This window comes from Oryctolagus cuniculus, chromosome 14 (assembly GCF_051225735.1).
Source record: "Oryctolagus cuniculus isolate XC-2025 breed Fujian yellow rabbit chromosome 14, ASM5122573v1, whole genome shotgun sequence".
NCBI lineage: Eukaryota > Metazoa > Chordata > Mammalia > Lagomorpha > Leporidae > Oryctolagus > Oryctolagus cuniculus.
Window position 1 is genome coordinate 39,942,599 of NC_142880.1, and position 14,211 is coordinate 39,956,809.

Below are 14,211 nucleotides of genomic sequence, written 5' to 3' on the forward strand. Positions count from 1 at the left end.
GCTTGGCCACCCAGCTAATAAACCTGAGCAGCCCCCAGAGACTTGCAAGTGCCCAGGAGAAACATCTGGCCGCTACCTGAAAGGGGGCCTTAGGGCTTTTTCCTCACTGAGATGTGGAGTTCCTTAAGCCACCGTATCTGATCACTGGCCAGCGCTTCCGGTCACCCTGCCAGGGGACACACAGTCTGTCTTGAATACTCATAAAATTCCAGCTTGTAAGAGTTGGAATTTTCGAAAACTTAACAATCGCTTCTAACCTTCTCAAAACTTTTATTTCTCCCCAAGAATTTAAATATATTCCCCCTGACCATACCGCTTTGAGGGATGCCACAGCAGGTGATGTGGAACAGATACCTGTCCCCCTGGGAAGCTGCTGCGGCCAGAGGAACGCACCCCAGAACCCAGACCACAGACAGCGCCCCAGGCATCGTCCACCTGGTGGCCTGGGCATGGGCACAAACACATGCTGTGATCTTAGGCGTTTGTATAAGAGAGAATCACCTCTCCTAGTTAGTGTACTCAGGGGCCCCTTAAGTTAAAAAATGAGCTGAGGAGGGGGAGGGGAGAACCACTAGAAAAAAAAAGTCATGAGCCGGTGCCGCGGCTCACTGGGCTAATCCTCCGCCTTGCGGCGCCGGCACACCAGGTTCTAGCCCCGGTCGGGGCGCCGGATTCTGTCCCGGTTGCCCCTCTTCCAGGCCAGCTCTCTGCTGTGGCCAGGGAGTGCAGTGGAGGATGGCCCAAGTGCTTGGGCCCTGCACCCCATGGGAGACCAGGATAAGTACCTGGCTCCTGCCATCGGATCAGCACGGTGCGCGGGCTGCGGCGCGCTGGGCCGCGGTGCGCTGGCCGCGGCGGCCATTGGAGGAGGGTGAATCAACGGCAAAGGAAGACCTTTCTCTCTGTCTCTCTCTCTCACTGTCCACTCTGCCTGTCAAAAAAAAAAAAAAAAATCACAAACTTCAGAGTGGAAGCCATCGACTACAAATTAAAGATACAATAATGAAGACAGGTGCAGTCCGAAGTGGGCTATTTGGAAATCTGATACAAGAGGGGTGGGTGCTGTGGCACAGTGGGTTAATGCAAGAAAATTAAACATAAGCTAACTGCACAAACCGATGTATTGATAAGGACTGGCAGCTGATGCTGGCTTTGTTTGGGCAAACTGCTGACCCCTTTGGGTATCCTTCCTTCCTGGTCAGTTTACTCTGGGTCCTTCCTTGTTACCACCCTCTGAACTGCCCCCTCTCCTCTTGGAGACACCCCCTCTGGGGGTGGGGAGGCTGCTGTCCTAGCCTTGCCGAGGAGTCTATATCTCACCTGCTCCGCGCCGTTACCAGCCTCTAGGCCTCTCGTGACCAGGCACAGCCTCCCTGGCCAGGGCCCAGCACCTCCGCATGCCCCCTTGATCTGGTGGCGGGTGTGAGTGCTGTCCCCAGGGCTCCAGGCCCCTCTTCCCGAACCACGGATCTCAGCCCAGGAGGAGGCTAGGCTGTGTCTGCCCCGTCTCTGCTGTGGCCCACGTGCCCTGGCCCCTGTTCTGCTCTGCTCCGCTGGGGTTTGGTCCCTCTGCTACCTGGAGCAAGTGGCTGGACCCCCTCCCCCATTCCCCTGTTCCTCATGGCCTGTGTGCCCCTCTACCTTTAATCCTAGCGTACCTGCTCACGTCCCATGCTGGTTGCCTTTACACCCGTCTGCTCCTTTTCAGTACCTGGGCCTGTTCCAAGGTCCCTTGAAAATATTCAGCACTTGGGAAAAAATCACTGGCTGCCAATAAGAGCAGTGCAAAAGATGAAGCCCGGTGGTTAATCTGCGTTCGGTCTTCACTGCTGGACTGAACACACACGAAGCTCTCCCTGCATTTCTCATCAAGTTGCCTGGTGCAGACTGTCACCCCCATCCGTGGTTGTGGCCCTCGGGGCTCAGAAGAGCAGGGAGCAGCCCGGGCTCCGAGGTCGCCCTCACCACCACGCACGTGCCTTCCTGCAGGTGGGTGGGGTGGGGTGATGGGTGGGGTCACACACTCACTGAGGGGCGGGACATGGAGACTCATGCCCAGCCACAGCTCCATCACAGGGAAGAGGGGGAGACGCCTGGGGACAACCACGAACACCCATCAGCCCCTCCCCAGGTCCAGGTAAGGGAGGAAGCACGTCTGGCTCCCTGGAAATCCCTGCCGCCTCATTCTGCTTTTGCATTTTGGGATCCAGAGCTGCAGAGCTTGTAAAAAAGTTCTCTTAATGCTGAGAAGGTGGCAGCCATGACTCACAAAACAGGCCCTGCGCATCTGCTGGCAAATACGGATTTTTTTTCCTCCAAATGTTACAAATTAGAACCTATCCGGGGCTAGAGAAGTCTGAGCTGAGGTTTCCTGGACCTGAGTGTGGAGCAGCGATGAAAAGTGAAGACGGGGTGGGGGGTGGGGGGTGGAGGAAGCACTGTGGCATAGCGGATAAAGCTGCTTCCTGCAGTGCCAGCATCCAATGTGGTCAACGGTTCGAGTCCTGGCTGCTCCACTTCCCGTCCAGCTCTCTGCTATGGCCTGGGAAAGCAGTAGAAGATGGCCCAAGTCCTTGGGCCCCTACACCCAGGTGGGAGACCTGGAAGAAGCTCCTGGTTCCTGGCTTCAGATCAGCCCAGCTCCATCTGGGGAGCGAACCAGCGAATGGAACGACCTCTTTCTCTCTGCCTCTCCTCTCTCTGTGTAACTTTGTCTTTCAAATAAATAAATGCATCTTAAAAAAAAAAAAAAAAAAAGGCCGGCGCCGCCGCTCACTAGGCTAATCCTCCGCCTAGCGGCGCCGGCACACCGGGTTCTAGTCCCGGTTGGGGCGCCGGATTCTGTCCCGGTTGCCCCTCTTCCAGGCCAGCTCTCTGCTGTGGCCAGGGAGTGCAGTGGAGGATGGCCCAGGTGCTTGGGCCCTGCACCCCATGGGAGACCAGGAAAAGCACCTGGCTCCTGGCTCCTGCCATCGGATCAGCGCAGTGCGCCGGCCACAGCGCGCCGGCCGCAGCGGCCATTGGAGGGTGAACCAACGGCAAAGGAAGACCTTTCTCTCTGTCTCTCTCTCTCACTGTCCACTCTGCCTGTCAAAAAAAAAAAAAAAAAAAGACGTGAAGTCGGCATTGAAGTGCTCCTGTGTGAGTCAAGTGGGCAGAGGGAGTTCACAGTCTGCCCTGGTGTGCAAGGGTGGTGATAGGTGAGGATTTAGGGACCCTGAGCACTGGAAATGGAGGCAGAGCATGGCAGGAAGTGTGGGGAGCAACTCGGACTAGACTAAGTTACTGGAATTAAGACTTATTCTATGCATCTGCTCTCCCACAATATGGCGCTGGGAGAGGAGGAAACAGCTTCTACGCAGCTGCCTCTTGCCAACTTGAGTGATGACCTCCAGGAGCTGATCCTGCTCCTGATTGGAGGAGAGCAGCGTACTTGGCGTGTGGGCAGCCGAGTTGGGATTGGCGGAAGAGGACTATAAAGGAGGAGAGAGACAACATGCACCAGGAACATCTAGAGGAACATCTGAAGGAACACCTGTGCAGCCCCCGAGAGAGCCGGCCGGTGGTGTGCCGCTCCCCTGCGGAAGTGGGGAAAGTGGCAGGGGGAACCGCCCTTCCACGGAGGTGGAAGGGACGGTAGCCAACCCGGGAAGAACCAGCAGCAAACCCGGGGAGGGCCGAGCAGACAAAAGAACAGCGCAGGGTCCTGTGTTGTTCCTCCACGAAGACGGGGAGCGACAGGAAGTAACTTGCCTGAAGTCACACAGCCAGGACTTGACGTCAGATAATCGGCTGTGTGAGTGAGGCTTTCGGGGTCATGGGAGTCCCGTCGCAGGTGCTCAGCTCTGCTGCCGGGGCACGAAAGCGGCTGTCGTCCACGCCAGAGTGAGCATGGCCAGCTTCCGGTAAAGCTTCGTTGATGAGCCCTAGAATTGGGAGTTCACATCATTTCACATGTCACAGAACGTGCCGTCTTTTCCTCCCCATCTATCTAAAAATGGTTCCCAGCTCACAGACTGCAGCTGGGAACTGACGCTTTTGCGTGGTTGAAAGATGGTAGCCAGTGTTTGCCTGGCATTGGCTGTACTGGGCACTGTGGTCCGTGGACTTCACCACTTTCTCCAGGAGGCGGGTCCTGTGGCTGTCATTCACAGGATCATGCGGCCGGTCAGGTGGACCAGAAGGAAGGATTGGCTTTGGATGGGATGTGCAGGCACCCACAGGACCTGAGCAAAACAGCGAAAAATCCACCTGCTCAGACTTGCAGGAATGAGGAGAAAGGAGGCTCCTCACGGAAGAGGAGTGGATCCTGATGTTCCCCAGCAGAGCTGTGTGGCTGCCCACGGGCTGGGGTGGACAGAAAGACCTGGATCCATGCCAGCTTCGGGACTGCACATCGCCAGGCCCTGTGCGTGTCCTGGCCTGGACCGGGCAGAATCAGGGGGATCCGAGTCTTCTCCGGGTGCCTGAGTTGCAGCAGCCTCGGGGCGCTCCCTTCTGAGCTGCTGGCTCCCAGTTCCCCCGCTGTGTCCGCTTCCAGGGGCTGCCGCAGCAGAGTCTGTGGGGCTGTGAGCACCAGAAGGGTCTTCTCTCACAGTTCCGGAGGCAGGAAGTGCAAAGTAAGGGGTCAGTAGGGACACACACACCACACACACACACACACACACACACACACCCCGCCGAGGCTCTGCCGCTCTCTCTGGCTGCCAGCAACTCAGCATCACTTGGCTTCAAGATGCATCGCTCCACTCTGTGCCGCTCCCTCCTGGGTGTCCGTGTCGTCTCCACTTCTTAAAGGACACCAGCCATTGGATCTGGGGCTCACTCTACCCCATTCTGACCTCATTCTTTCTAAATAAGGTTACATTCAGAGGCTTCGCCTGAATGTGAATGTTTCTTTTTGGAGGGGACACTATTCAGCGCAGTGAGCTCCTCCCCTGCCTACGTAATGCTAGATTGCTCATGCCTAAGAGAAGTGTTAATTGGAAAGAATAAAAATAATTTTTCTGCTTATCTCAGGAGCCAGGAAAGGGTAAAATGATACTGCCAACTTCAGAAGCATATGAGGTATGTTGATATGAAGACACACTGTGATGACAATGACGGTGATTTCACAGCTGCCTCCCGTCAGAGAGCCGTTAGGAAGATTAATGCCTTGGAAACCACGTATAGAAGTATTTTTTTTATAAATTAATTATTTGGAAGACTGAGGGAAATATATTCCACCCACTGGTTCACTTCCCAAACGGCGGTGACAGTCAGGGCTTGGCCAGGCCAAGGGCAGGAGCCAGGAGCTCCATCCAGGTCTCCCACGTGGGTGGCAGGGGCCAAAGCACTTGGTCCATCATCTGCTGCTCTCCCAGGTGCACTAGCAAGGAGCTAGATCCTAAGCAGAGCAGCCACGACTTGCACTGGCACTCAGATGGGATGCTAGCGTCTCAGGTGGCAGCTTCACGCACTGTGCCACAGTGTTGTCCCTTAGTGCTCTGCGCCTGCCCTGGTGACCTGCGTGGACATGTGTGGTCACAGGTTGCTCTCCGACGGGGCTATGTCCTAGGAGAGCTGTGACCTCAGGCAAGCCCATCACTGCGTGAACACCACAGAGGGTGTGATGGCATAGCGAGGCTACCTGGGAGAGTACTGCTCCTGGGCTGCAAGCCTGCCTAGCGCGTTGCTGTAGTGAGGTCTGTAGGCAGCTGTAACACCACAGTAAGCATTCGCATCTCAACATATTTAGGCCCAAGAAAAGTACAGTAGTGGGAATTTTCCACCTGCACGAGAATCTATTGGGGCCACCATTGAGTATGCCATCTGTCACTGAGCGAAACCTCACCACGCTGCACATGACTGTATTGGAAAGTGCTCCTGAGAGAGGAAGCTGTGAATTAGCCACTGCAGGGTGGGGGGGGGGGGCATTTCAGTCTGCAGGAGAAGTGTTCTCCGTGGAGAAACGGCGAAGACCTGCCCGAGTTCTGAGTCAGCGCCAGAACGCCTCGAGGCCAGCACCCTGCCTGCGGAGATGGTCCTCTTTGGCAGCCTGCACAGGGTGAGCAAGGGGCCCCACACTGTTTGAGCGACTGCTGCGGGAGCTGCCGCCTGGTCCAGTTCTCTTGGCAGAGCTGCAGACTTGGGGGAGACTCCAGCGCCGACACCACAGGCTTCTCTGCCAGTGGGAGGAGGGGACAGGGCGGGGGTGGGGGGTGGGGCTCCACACCTGCTTCCTTGGAAATCCGATGGTGAGCAGAAAGGAGGCAGTAAAACGGGAGCCAAGCTTCCTAGGGCAGCTGTGGGGGACCCCCCCCCAGCACCCTGCACTCTGGTCTATGAGCAGATCTCACAGAGGCGTGGGCGAGCAGCCTCCGCCCCGTGCTCCTACTTAACTTGACAGTGACAGGCTGCAAAAAGCCAGCTTTTAAAGAGAGCTTGGGGGGGGGGGGACCCTAGTCTGAGCATGGAAGATGCTAAAGATATGAACTGCTCAGCTTCCACAAGAGCAGGTAAATGAATAAACAGGCCACAAGCAAATGCAGTTGTGTCTACCGGGAGTTTTCTTCCAGTTGTCCCCTGGAGCTAGAAAATACACACAATTACGGGTTGATAGCTTTTTTTCATCAACTCCAAAAATATTTCTTGGACTCCATGTGTGCAAGGCCACAGATGCAGCAGCTGGGTTTCCACTAATCTGGCGGCAGGGTGTGAAAACCCTCCTGGGAGTGTCAGGAGACCAGGGCCATCCTGACAATGTCACTTCTGTTCCAGAAAATTCCCAGGGCCCCCTGGGAGGCATAGCCCCTAGGGTCCTGTTTTGGTGGCTGACTTTGTCAGGTGTCAGAATTGCGGCTGTGTGCCGGGCGGCAGAGGGACTCCACCTGGGACATGTGGCCCAGGCAGGAGGCCTGAGGAGGTGGCCCCCATCCCCACCCAGAAGGCAAATGGGAGCCTTCAGCCACGCTGAAACCACGGGTCCCATCCAGCAGACGGCAGCATCCACACCTGGCTGGAACTGGACTCAGAACTGGGGCAGCCAAGGGAACAAGTGGAGCTGCAGGGGTGTTTTTTCCTGGGGAGGGGGCATCTTAGCATTTCCCAGAGCAGGGGCACTGGGGGACACCTGGCGCCTGGTGCTGGGAAACAGATGGAGCAGGAGGAAAGGACGAGAGAAAGGAAGAGGAAAGAAAATGTAGATGATACCAACACGTGGGCTGAGATGCCTGCCGGATGGGTACTGAGAAGCTTCCCAGAAAGCCCAGGAGGTGGAGCTATGGTTTCTCCCATTTTCCAGGAGACCCAGGCACAGAAGCGGGTCAGGGCCTCTACGATGGTCTTCACACTCATAGGAGCCTAGCAGTTCAAAAGCCACACAAGGACTTCGGGTGTTGGTCCAGGGGATTTGTTAGGTACATTCTGATTGCAAAAATCCACCGCACCCCGGACCTACAGGTGCAGTGTCCCTCTGGGACGCACCCAGCCAGCTGGGAGGAAGCACAGATGCAAATTATTACAAGGAGCTGGGCAGGTGCTGTTGCCCAGGTGCAGACACTGCAGGACTGGGAGGAAGCCCAGGGCGCAGGCATCGTAGCCTTGAAGAGTCTGGTGCAGCAGGTGAATTTCCATGGGAGGAAGTGAGATTGGGAGGGGGGGGGCACTCATCACCAGCCCAGGGAGTGTGTTCCCGCCCCATAGCCTGTCAGTGATCAGATTTCTGACATGGAAATGTGCTAATCAGGTTTTTCCGTTCCAGAGGACAGTTCAAACTGCTTAGACAGAAAGGGAATCCAGCAACTATGATGGGCTATACCATGCACCTGGAACTGCCTTTTTTTTTTTTTAAGATTTATTTATTTGAAAGACAGAGAGAGGGGGGTACACACGTCCGAAGAGATCTTTTTTCCACTGGTTAACTCTCAGCTGGGGCTGGGACAGGCCAGAGCCAGGAGCCAGGAACTCCACTGGCTCTTCCACATGGGTGGCAGGAACCCAAGCACCTGGGCCATCTTCTGGGCCTTCCCAGGTGCAGGAGCAGGAAGCTGGATTGGAAGCAGCGTAGCCAGGACTCCAACCTGCAGTCTGATACCGGATGTGGGCATTGCAAGTGGCGGCTTAGTGTGTTGGGTCACAGTGCCTGCCTGCCCTGGGACTCCATCTTGCTTGGGCTTTGATCTCGGCTTCTCTGTGCCTGGCACAATTCCTTCTCAGGCGGCTGAGCACCGCCCAAGTGGGCAGGGAGCCTCTGTGTGGCCAAAGACCGCCCTGGGGCCGGGTACCATGGATAGGCACTTCCACGTGGCTAGGTGCTGTGACGAGGCACCTCTGTGTGGTGACACCGGCTGACACCTGCAGGTTGGAGACCCCTGCAGAGCAGAGTTTGTTCTTCAGTGTATGAACAGCCCCAGGGAAGGACTCTAATTGGTCTAGTTCCAGTCACGTGCCAGCATTGGACCCAGCACTTTGCCTAAGGGACACAGGCTTGTGTCATGAGTCGTGCAATGGGTGGGGAAGGGGTGAGCATGCTTTGATTGGCAGCACCCCCTACCCCCAGGGAAGAAGACCTTTTTAAAGGAAAAGAGAAAGAGGCTGGGCAGCTAATTGACAGATTCCATCGGAAGTGGAGCAGCCAGGACTCGAACCTGCGCCCACATGGGATGCTGGCGCTGCAGACAGAGGCTTGGCCGACTACGACACAGCGCCAAGGGGAGAGCCCGTGGCAGAGGGGTTTCAGAGAGTGGGGCTGGGCAGGCAGCCTAGGGGAGGCAGGGCCTGAAGCTACCTCTGCCACGGAAGTGCTTCCCCACTTGGTTCAGCAGGAGCGCACTTCCCCCAGCCCTGGGTGAGGAGAGCCACCAGGCCAGGCTGCGGTAGACTGGGACCTGAAATTCAAACTAGATGAGGTCTTAGGAAGAGCAACAAACCAAGGGAGCACTGATGGGCTTGCAGGCACCATGCCCATTCCCGGGGAGGGAGCCAGGAGCAGGTGGCTGGGGAGAAGGGAACAGGTCCCAGGGATCTTGCACGGGGTGGTGGGGGGTGAGGGGAATTTGTGGCCTGTGAGGCCGCCATCCAGCAAGGTCCCGGGTGATGTCGGTGCTGGGCGCCCCTCCAAGTGGTGCAGGCTCCAGTCTGGAGCCACTGTGCAGGACAAGAGACTCCATGGAGCTGCAAGCTGGCCCTCACGGGTGCCTCCAGGGTGGCCAGCCCTGGGGGTTGCCCCTCAGAAAGGCAGGCAGATGGCTGCCATGATACAGCTTCTTCAGAGGGTTGCAGTCCCAATCAGTGGTGAGCCTCTGCTGTGGGGGAGGGGTGGAAGTCAACGGGGAAGCACAGCAGGCAGCGGTAACTGTTCCCTGGGTCTCGGTCCTGTAGGAAAGATGGAGGGACACTGAGGCTGGGTTTGAAATGGGGATGTTGAGCTCTGTCCCAGGAGGCTGACTCCATTTATCTGAGTCTCAGCTTTCTCATCTGTGAAATGGGCTACGTGGATGAATTAGTGTGTGTGTTTCTGTGTGTGTGCACGCATGTGCGTGTGGTGTTTGGTACAGCAGTGAGGACTCTTCTTGATACGCCAGCATCTCATATTGGAGCCCCTGGGTTCGACTCCCAGCTCTGCTTCTGGGTCCAGCTTCCTGCTAATGTGCACCCTGGGAGATAGCAGGGAATGGCTCAAGTACTTGGGTCCCTGCTACCCACGTGGAAGTCCTGCGCGGAGTCCTGGGCTCCCGGCTTTGACCTCACCCAGTAGCATTTGGGGACTGAACCAGCGATGGAAGATCTCTTTCTGTCTGTCTGTCTATCTCTGTCTCCTTGCCTTTCAAGTAAAAAACTTAACTAAAGAAACAAAGCTTTTTAGAATGGGCTGAATACCCTGATGATGATGTTGAAGGAGCAGAGGCGGAGGAAACAGATGCTCACACGCGTTGAGTGCTTCTTGTCCCACGATTTGTTCTGAGCCTTTTATGTGAGGGGGCTTCAAAAAGCACAGGGGAAAATGGAGTTTTAGATCCACGTGTAGTTTTTTCCTAATATGCGTTGTCTTCGAACTTTTGGAAGATGTTGTATGCATACTTTTCAGCACTTCCTGTATCCGAATCAACTGAGCTTCTCATTCCATTTTTCAAGTGTCCCCATGTGCCTTGGGGCAGTCCTGGGAAGTGCTGGCACTTTAGGCTTCTTGCTACGCACAGGTACCCAGCGGGCAGGGCTCCAGTGGGTAGAGCAACAGACGTGCCCAGGCCAGTGTTAGACACCTAGTAAGTACGTTTTTTTTTTTAAGATTTATTAAGATTTATTTGAGAGGAAGAGTTACAGAGAGAGAGACAGAGACGGAGAGAGGTCTTCCATCCACTGGTACACTCCCCAAATGGCTGCAATGGCTGGAGCTGAAGCAGGAGCTTCTTTTGGGTCTCCCACGTGGGTGCAGGGGCCCAAGGACTTGGGCCATCTTCTACTGCTTTCCCAGGCCATAGCAGAGAGCTGAATCAGAAGTGGAGCAGACAGGACTCGAACCTGCACCCATATGGGATGCTGATGCCACAGGCAGAGTCTTAACCTACTAAGCCACAGTGCCGGCCCCTATTCTGACTTAAATATGAGAGCCCTGGGACTCCCCAGCCCTACAGCAGCCCTCAAACCAGTCTGCTTGCAGCACAGACTTGCAGCTTGGGAGGGTGCTGACCTGCCTGCCAGCCACGGCCACCTGTGCCCTGGGAGAGATGGCCCCAGGGAGGCCAGGGCAGAACACAGTGGGGTTTCCGGAGGGGGGGCGGCAGCGGAGCAGGAGAGGAGTCATTAACTCATCAGCAAGAGGCAATTAGTTTCTCAGAACTGATAAACAGAAGCGCACAGCAGCAACGTGAGGGCTGCATCCCCACCGTCCCGGGGGGGCTGGGATGCAGGCTCTGAGGACTGGGCCCAGGCCCCTTCAACTCTGGCTCCCTGTTGAGTGTGTGCAGACGCTTCGCCCCCAGTTAGTGAGCAAACTCCAGGAGGAAGCAATGGATGCTTCCACCCGGCGCCGCCTCCTCGCCTCGCTCGGCATCTGCTTGTTCCTAATCGTATTTCCAGCCATCTTCATTATCCAATGTAATTATGCCACATTTTAATATACTTGTCTTTTTATAGAACCTATGACTTGGCTTAGCTTCATAGCAAAACTTAGTAATTTACCTTGCACAGGGCCTGGCCCATATTGGGTATTAAGGACATGTTTGTCGAAAAAAGGGATATTGATGATGATAATGATAATAAAATAGATGACCTACTAGGTCATCTCATCTTTTGAAAATTTTTTTTCTTTTCTTTTTTTTTTTTTTTTCTTTTCCGAAGATTGATTTGAAAGGTGGAGTTGAAGAGGGAGGGAGAGACAGAGAGGGAGATCTTCCCTCTGCTGGTTTATTTCCCAAATGGCCGCAACAGCTGGGGCTGGGCCAGGCCGAAGCCAGGAGCCCAGAATTCCATTCGGGTCTCCCATGTGGGTGGCAGGGGTCCAAGAACATGGGGCATCTTCTGCTGCTTTCCCAGGAGCCGGAACTCAAACTGGTGCTCATATGGTATGCCAGCATTGCGGGTGGCGGCTTGACCTACTGCGCCACAACTCTGGTCCACAATATTTTATTTTCTAGAGGCAGATCAACAAAGGGACAGAGACACCACTCTATCAACTGGTTCACTCTCCAAATGACTGTAATCGCCAGAACTGAGCTAGGCTGAAGCCAGGAGCCAGGACCCCAATCCAGGTCTTCCATGTGCATGGCAAGAACCCAAGTACTTGAGCTATGATGCTGCCCCCAGCAGGTGCACCAGCAGGAGGCTGGAATCAGGAGCCAGAGCAGGGGTGGAATGCAGGTGCCCTGACATGGGAGGTGGCCCAGTCAGCATCCACTCCACACCTAGAGCCCTGACGTGGGAGGTGGCCCGGTCAGCATCCGCTCCACGCCTAGAGTGAAGATTTGTCCCCAGGACTGGGGTTTACAGTGCTCAGGAGGACTCTGCTGAAGCCAGACTGTAGGCTACAGCACTGGCAGGTTTGGGGACCAGGGTCCTAGAATTGGGGCATAGCAATGGACACACCAGTCGGCCACCCAAGCACTAGAGAAGCCAGAGGGGCCCTGGGAGGCCGCTGGGAACTCGTGAGGCAGCAGTCAGCTGAGCTGTCCCTCTCTTCCCGCAGAGGGGCACATCTCCATGCGAGGGCCATATGGCTGGAGTCCAGGACCACGTCCCTGCGGTTGCTGAGTCTGGGCTGCTCACTGGCAGAGAGCATGTCATGTCCTTACTTGTGGAAGAAACTGGTCTGCAGAACACGAGGGAGAATTCAGCCAGAGGTGAGCACTGGAAAGAGTCTTGGCTTTGTCCCAGGTTCCTCAGAGGCCACACACACTATGCCCTCTGGCCTTCCTGGATAGTGTGAGACCTCGGCACAAATTAACCAGTTCACTACTGGAGCAAAGAGTCTTGAAATAGACCCATGGATAAGGGATGGCATTAGGAAAATTAGCAAGCGCTTGGGAAATGAAACACAGTTCTATTATGTGATATATAGTGTGGATTGATTTGTGTCCTCCATGCCCTCCATGCAACAGAGGATGGCCCAAGGCCTTGGGCCCCTGCACCTGGCTTTGTATCGGCACAGCTCCAGCCGTTGCGGCCAGTTGGGGAGTGAACCAGCAGATGGAAGACCTCTCTCTCTCCCCTTCTCTCTCTGATTCTCCTTCTCTCTCTGTGTAACTCTGACTTTCAAGTAAAATAAATAAATCTTAAAAAAAAAATAAATGCAACTGGGAATCATTACAGTCCATGAAATAAGCCAGTCCCCCTGAAGACAAATAGCAGGTGTGTTCTCTGATCTGTGGTAACTACTAGAGGACAAAACATGTACTGTATGGGATTGAAACTGACATTTTGAGATTGATGATTGTTTAGGGCCATTGTCTCTACCATTGAGTAGCAGGTTTTTTTTTTTTTTTTTTTTTTTTTTTTTTTTTTTTTTTTGACAGGCAGAGTGGACAGTGAGAGAGAGAGACAGAGGAGAGAAATGTCTTCCTTTGCAGTTGGTTCACCCTCCAGTGGCCACCGCGGCTGGCGCACTGCGGCCGGCTCACCGAGCTGATCCAATGGCAGGAGCCAGGTACTTATCCTGGTCTCCCATGGGGTGCAGGGCCCAAGCACTTGGGCCATCCTCCACTGCACTCCCTGGCCACAGCAGAGAGCTGGCCTGGAAGAGGGGCAACCGGGACAGAATCCGGTGCCCCGACCCGGACTAGAACCCCGTGTGCTGGTGCCGCAAGGCGGAGGATTAGCCTAGTGAGCCGCGGCGCTGACCGAGTAGCAGTGTTTTATTCTTCTATTTGTCCAACCCCTTATTTAGTGCAGGGTTAATCTTAGGAGTATAAAGTAAATGGAAAACAGATCTTTGTAAAGATTAAGAGAGAGAATAAGTGAGGAAGGTGGAGCGAGGGTGGGAGCGTGGGTGGGAGGGGGGGCAGGGTGGGCAGTGTCTTGTCTCCATGCTCCTAAATCGGTACACATGAAATACTTGAAATCTGTTCACCTCAAATGAATTTTTAAAAAAGAAAGAGAAAAAAAAGAAGATATCATTTCTTCCAAATCCTACTGGCAAAAATGAATCCCACTGCTAACATCCTGCGCTGGTCCCTGGAGCACCTGGAAGTCCTAGCCAGAGGGGCAGCTGGGGAACCTGCAGACCTGGATTCACCAAACCCTGCCCGGGGGCTGACCGGCCAGCCCTTGGAGCACCCTTCTGCTGACAGCGCCTTCCCGGCCCTGGCCACACCCACAATTCTGTGATGACGAAGTCTGCCTCTTGTTTTGGGTCTGCATGGTTGAGGTCACTATATGGGCCCCAAATGCTTCAGTGACTGACCGCAGTAAGAACCCTAGACACCAAGGCTGGGGCAGGTCCCCCTGGTGGCCACAGCTCAGCTGACAGCGCTGAGAGCTAAGGCCTGTCTGCACAGCTCTGCCAGGAGTGGACGCGGGGAGATAGTGCTAGATCCCCCTGGGTTCTGCGCCCTCTCCCCTCTGCTGCTGCCCCCCTCTACGCACAAGGACACTCACTTCTCCCAGTGCTGGGAGTCCTTCTGGTGGGCTCCCAACTGAGGAGCTGAGTTTGCCTAGCGCTCCCTGGAGTCCTGAGGGGACTGGAAGGACCCAATGCAAGGGTGAGGGCTGGGCCCTGCTGGGGCATGGCCAGGACCT

General features: G+C 55.2%; 1 long non-coding RNA gene across 1 annotated transcript; it reads left to right on the forward strand.

The window, feature by feature from the left end:
* Positions 1-3,164: 3,164 nt before the first annotated feature.
* LOC149122305 (uncharacterized) lies at positions 3,165-12,718 on the forward strand. Its single transcript, XR_016220081.1, has 3 exons — positions 3,165-6,046; positions 12,164-12,317; positions 12,576-12,718. It is a non-coding gene; the product is annotated as an uncharacterized LOC149122305 (long non-coding RNA).
* Positions 12,719-14,211: the final 1,493 nt, after the last annotated feature.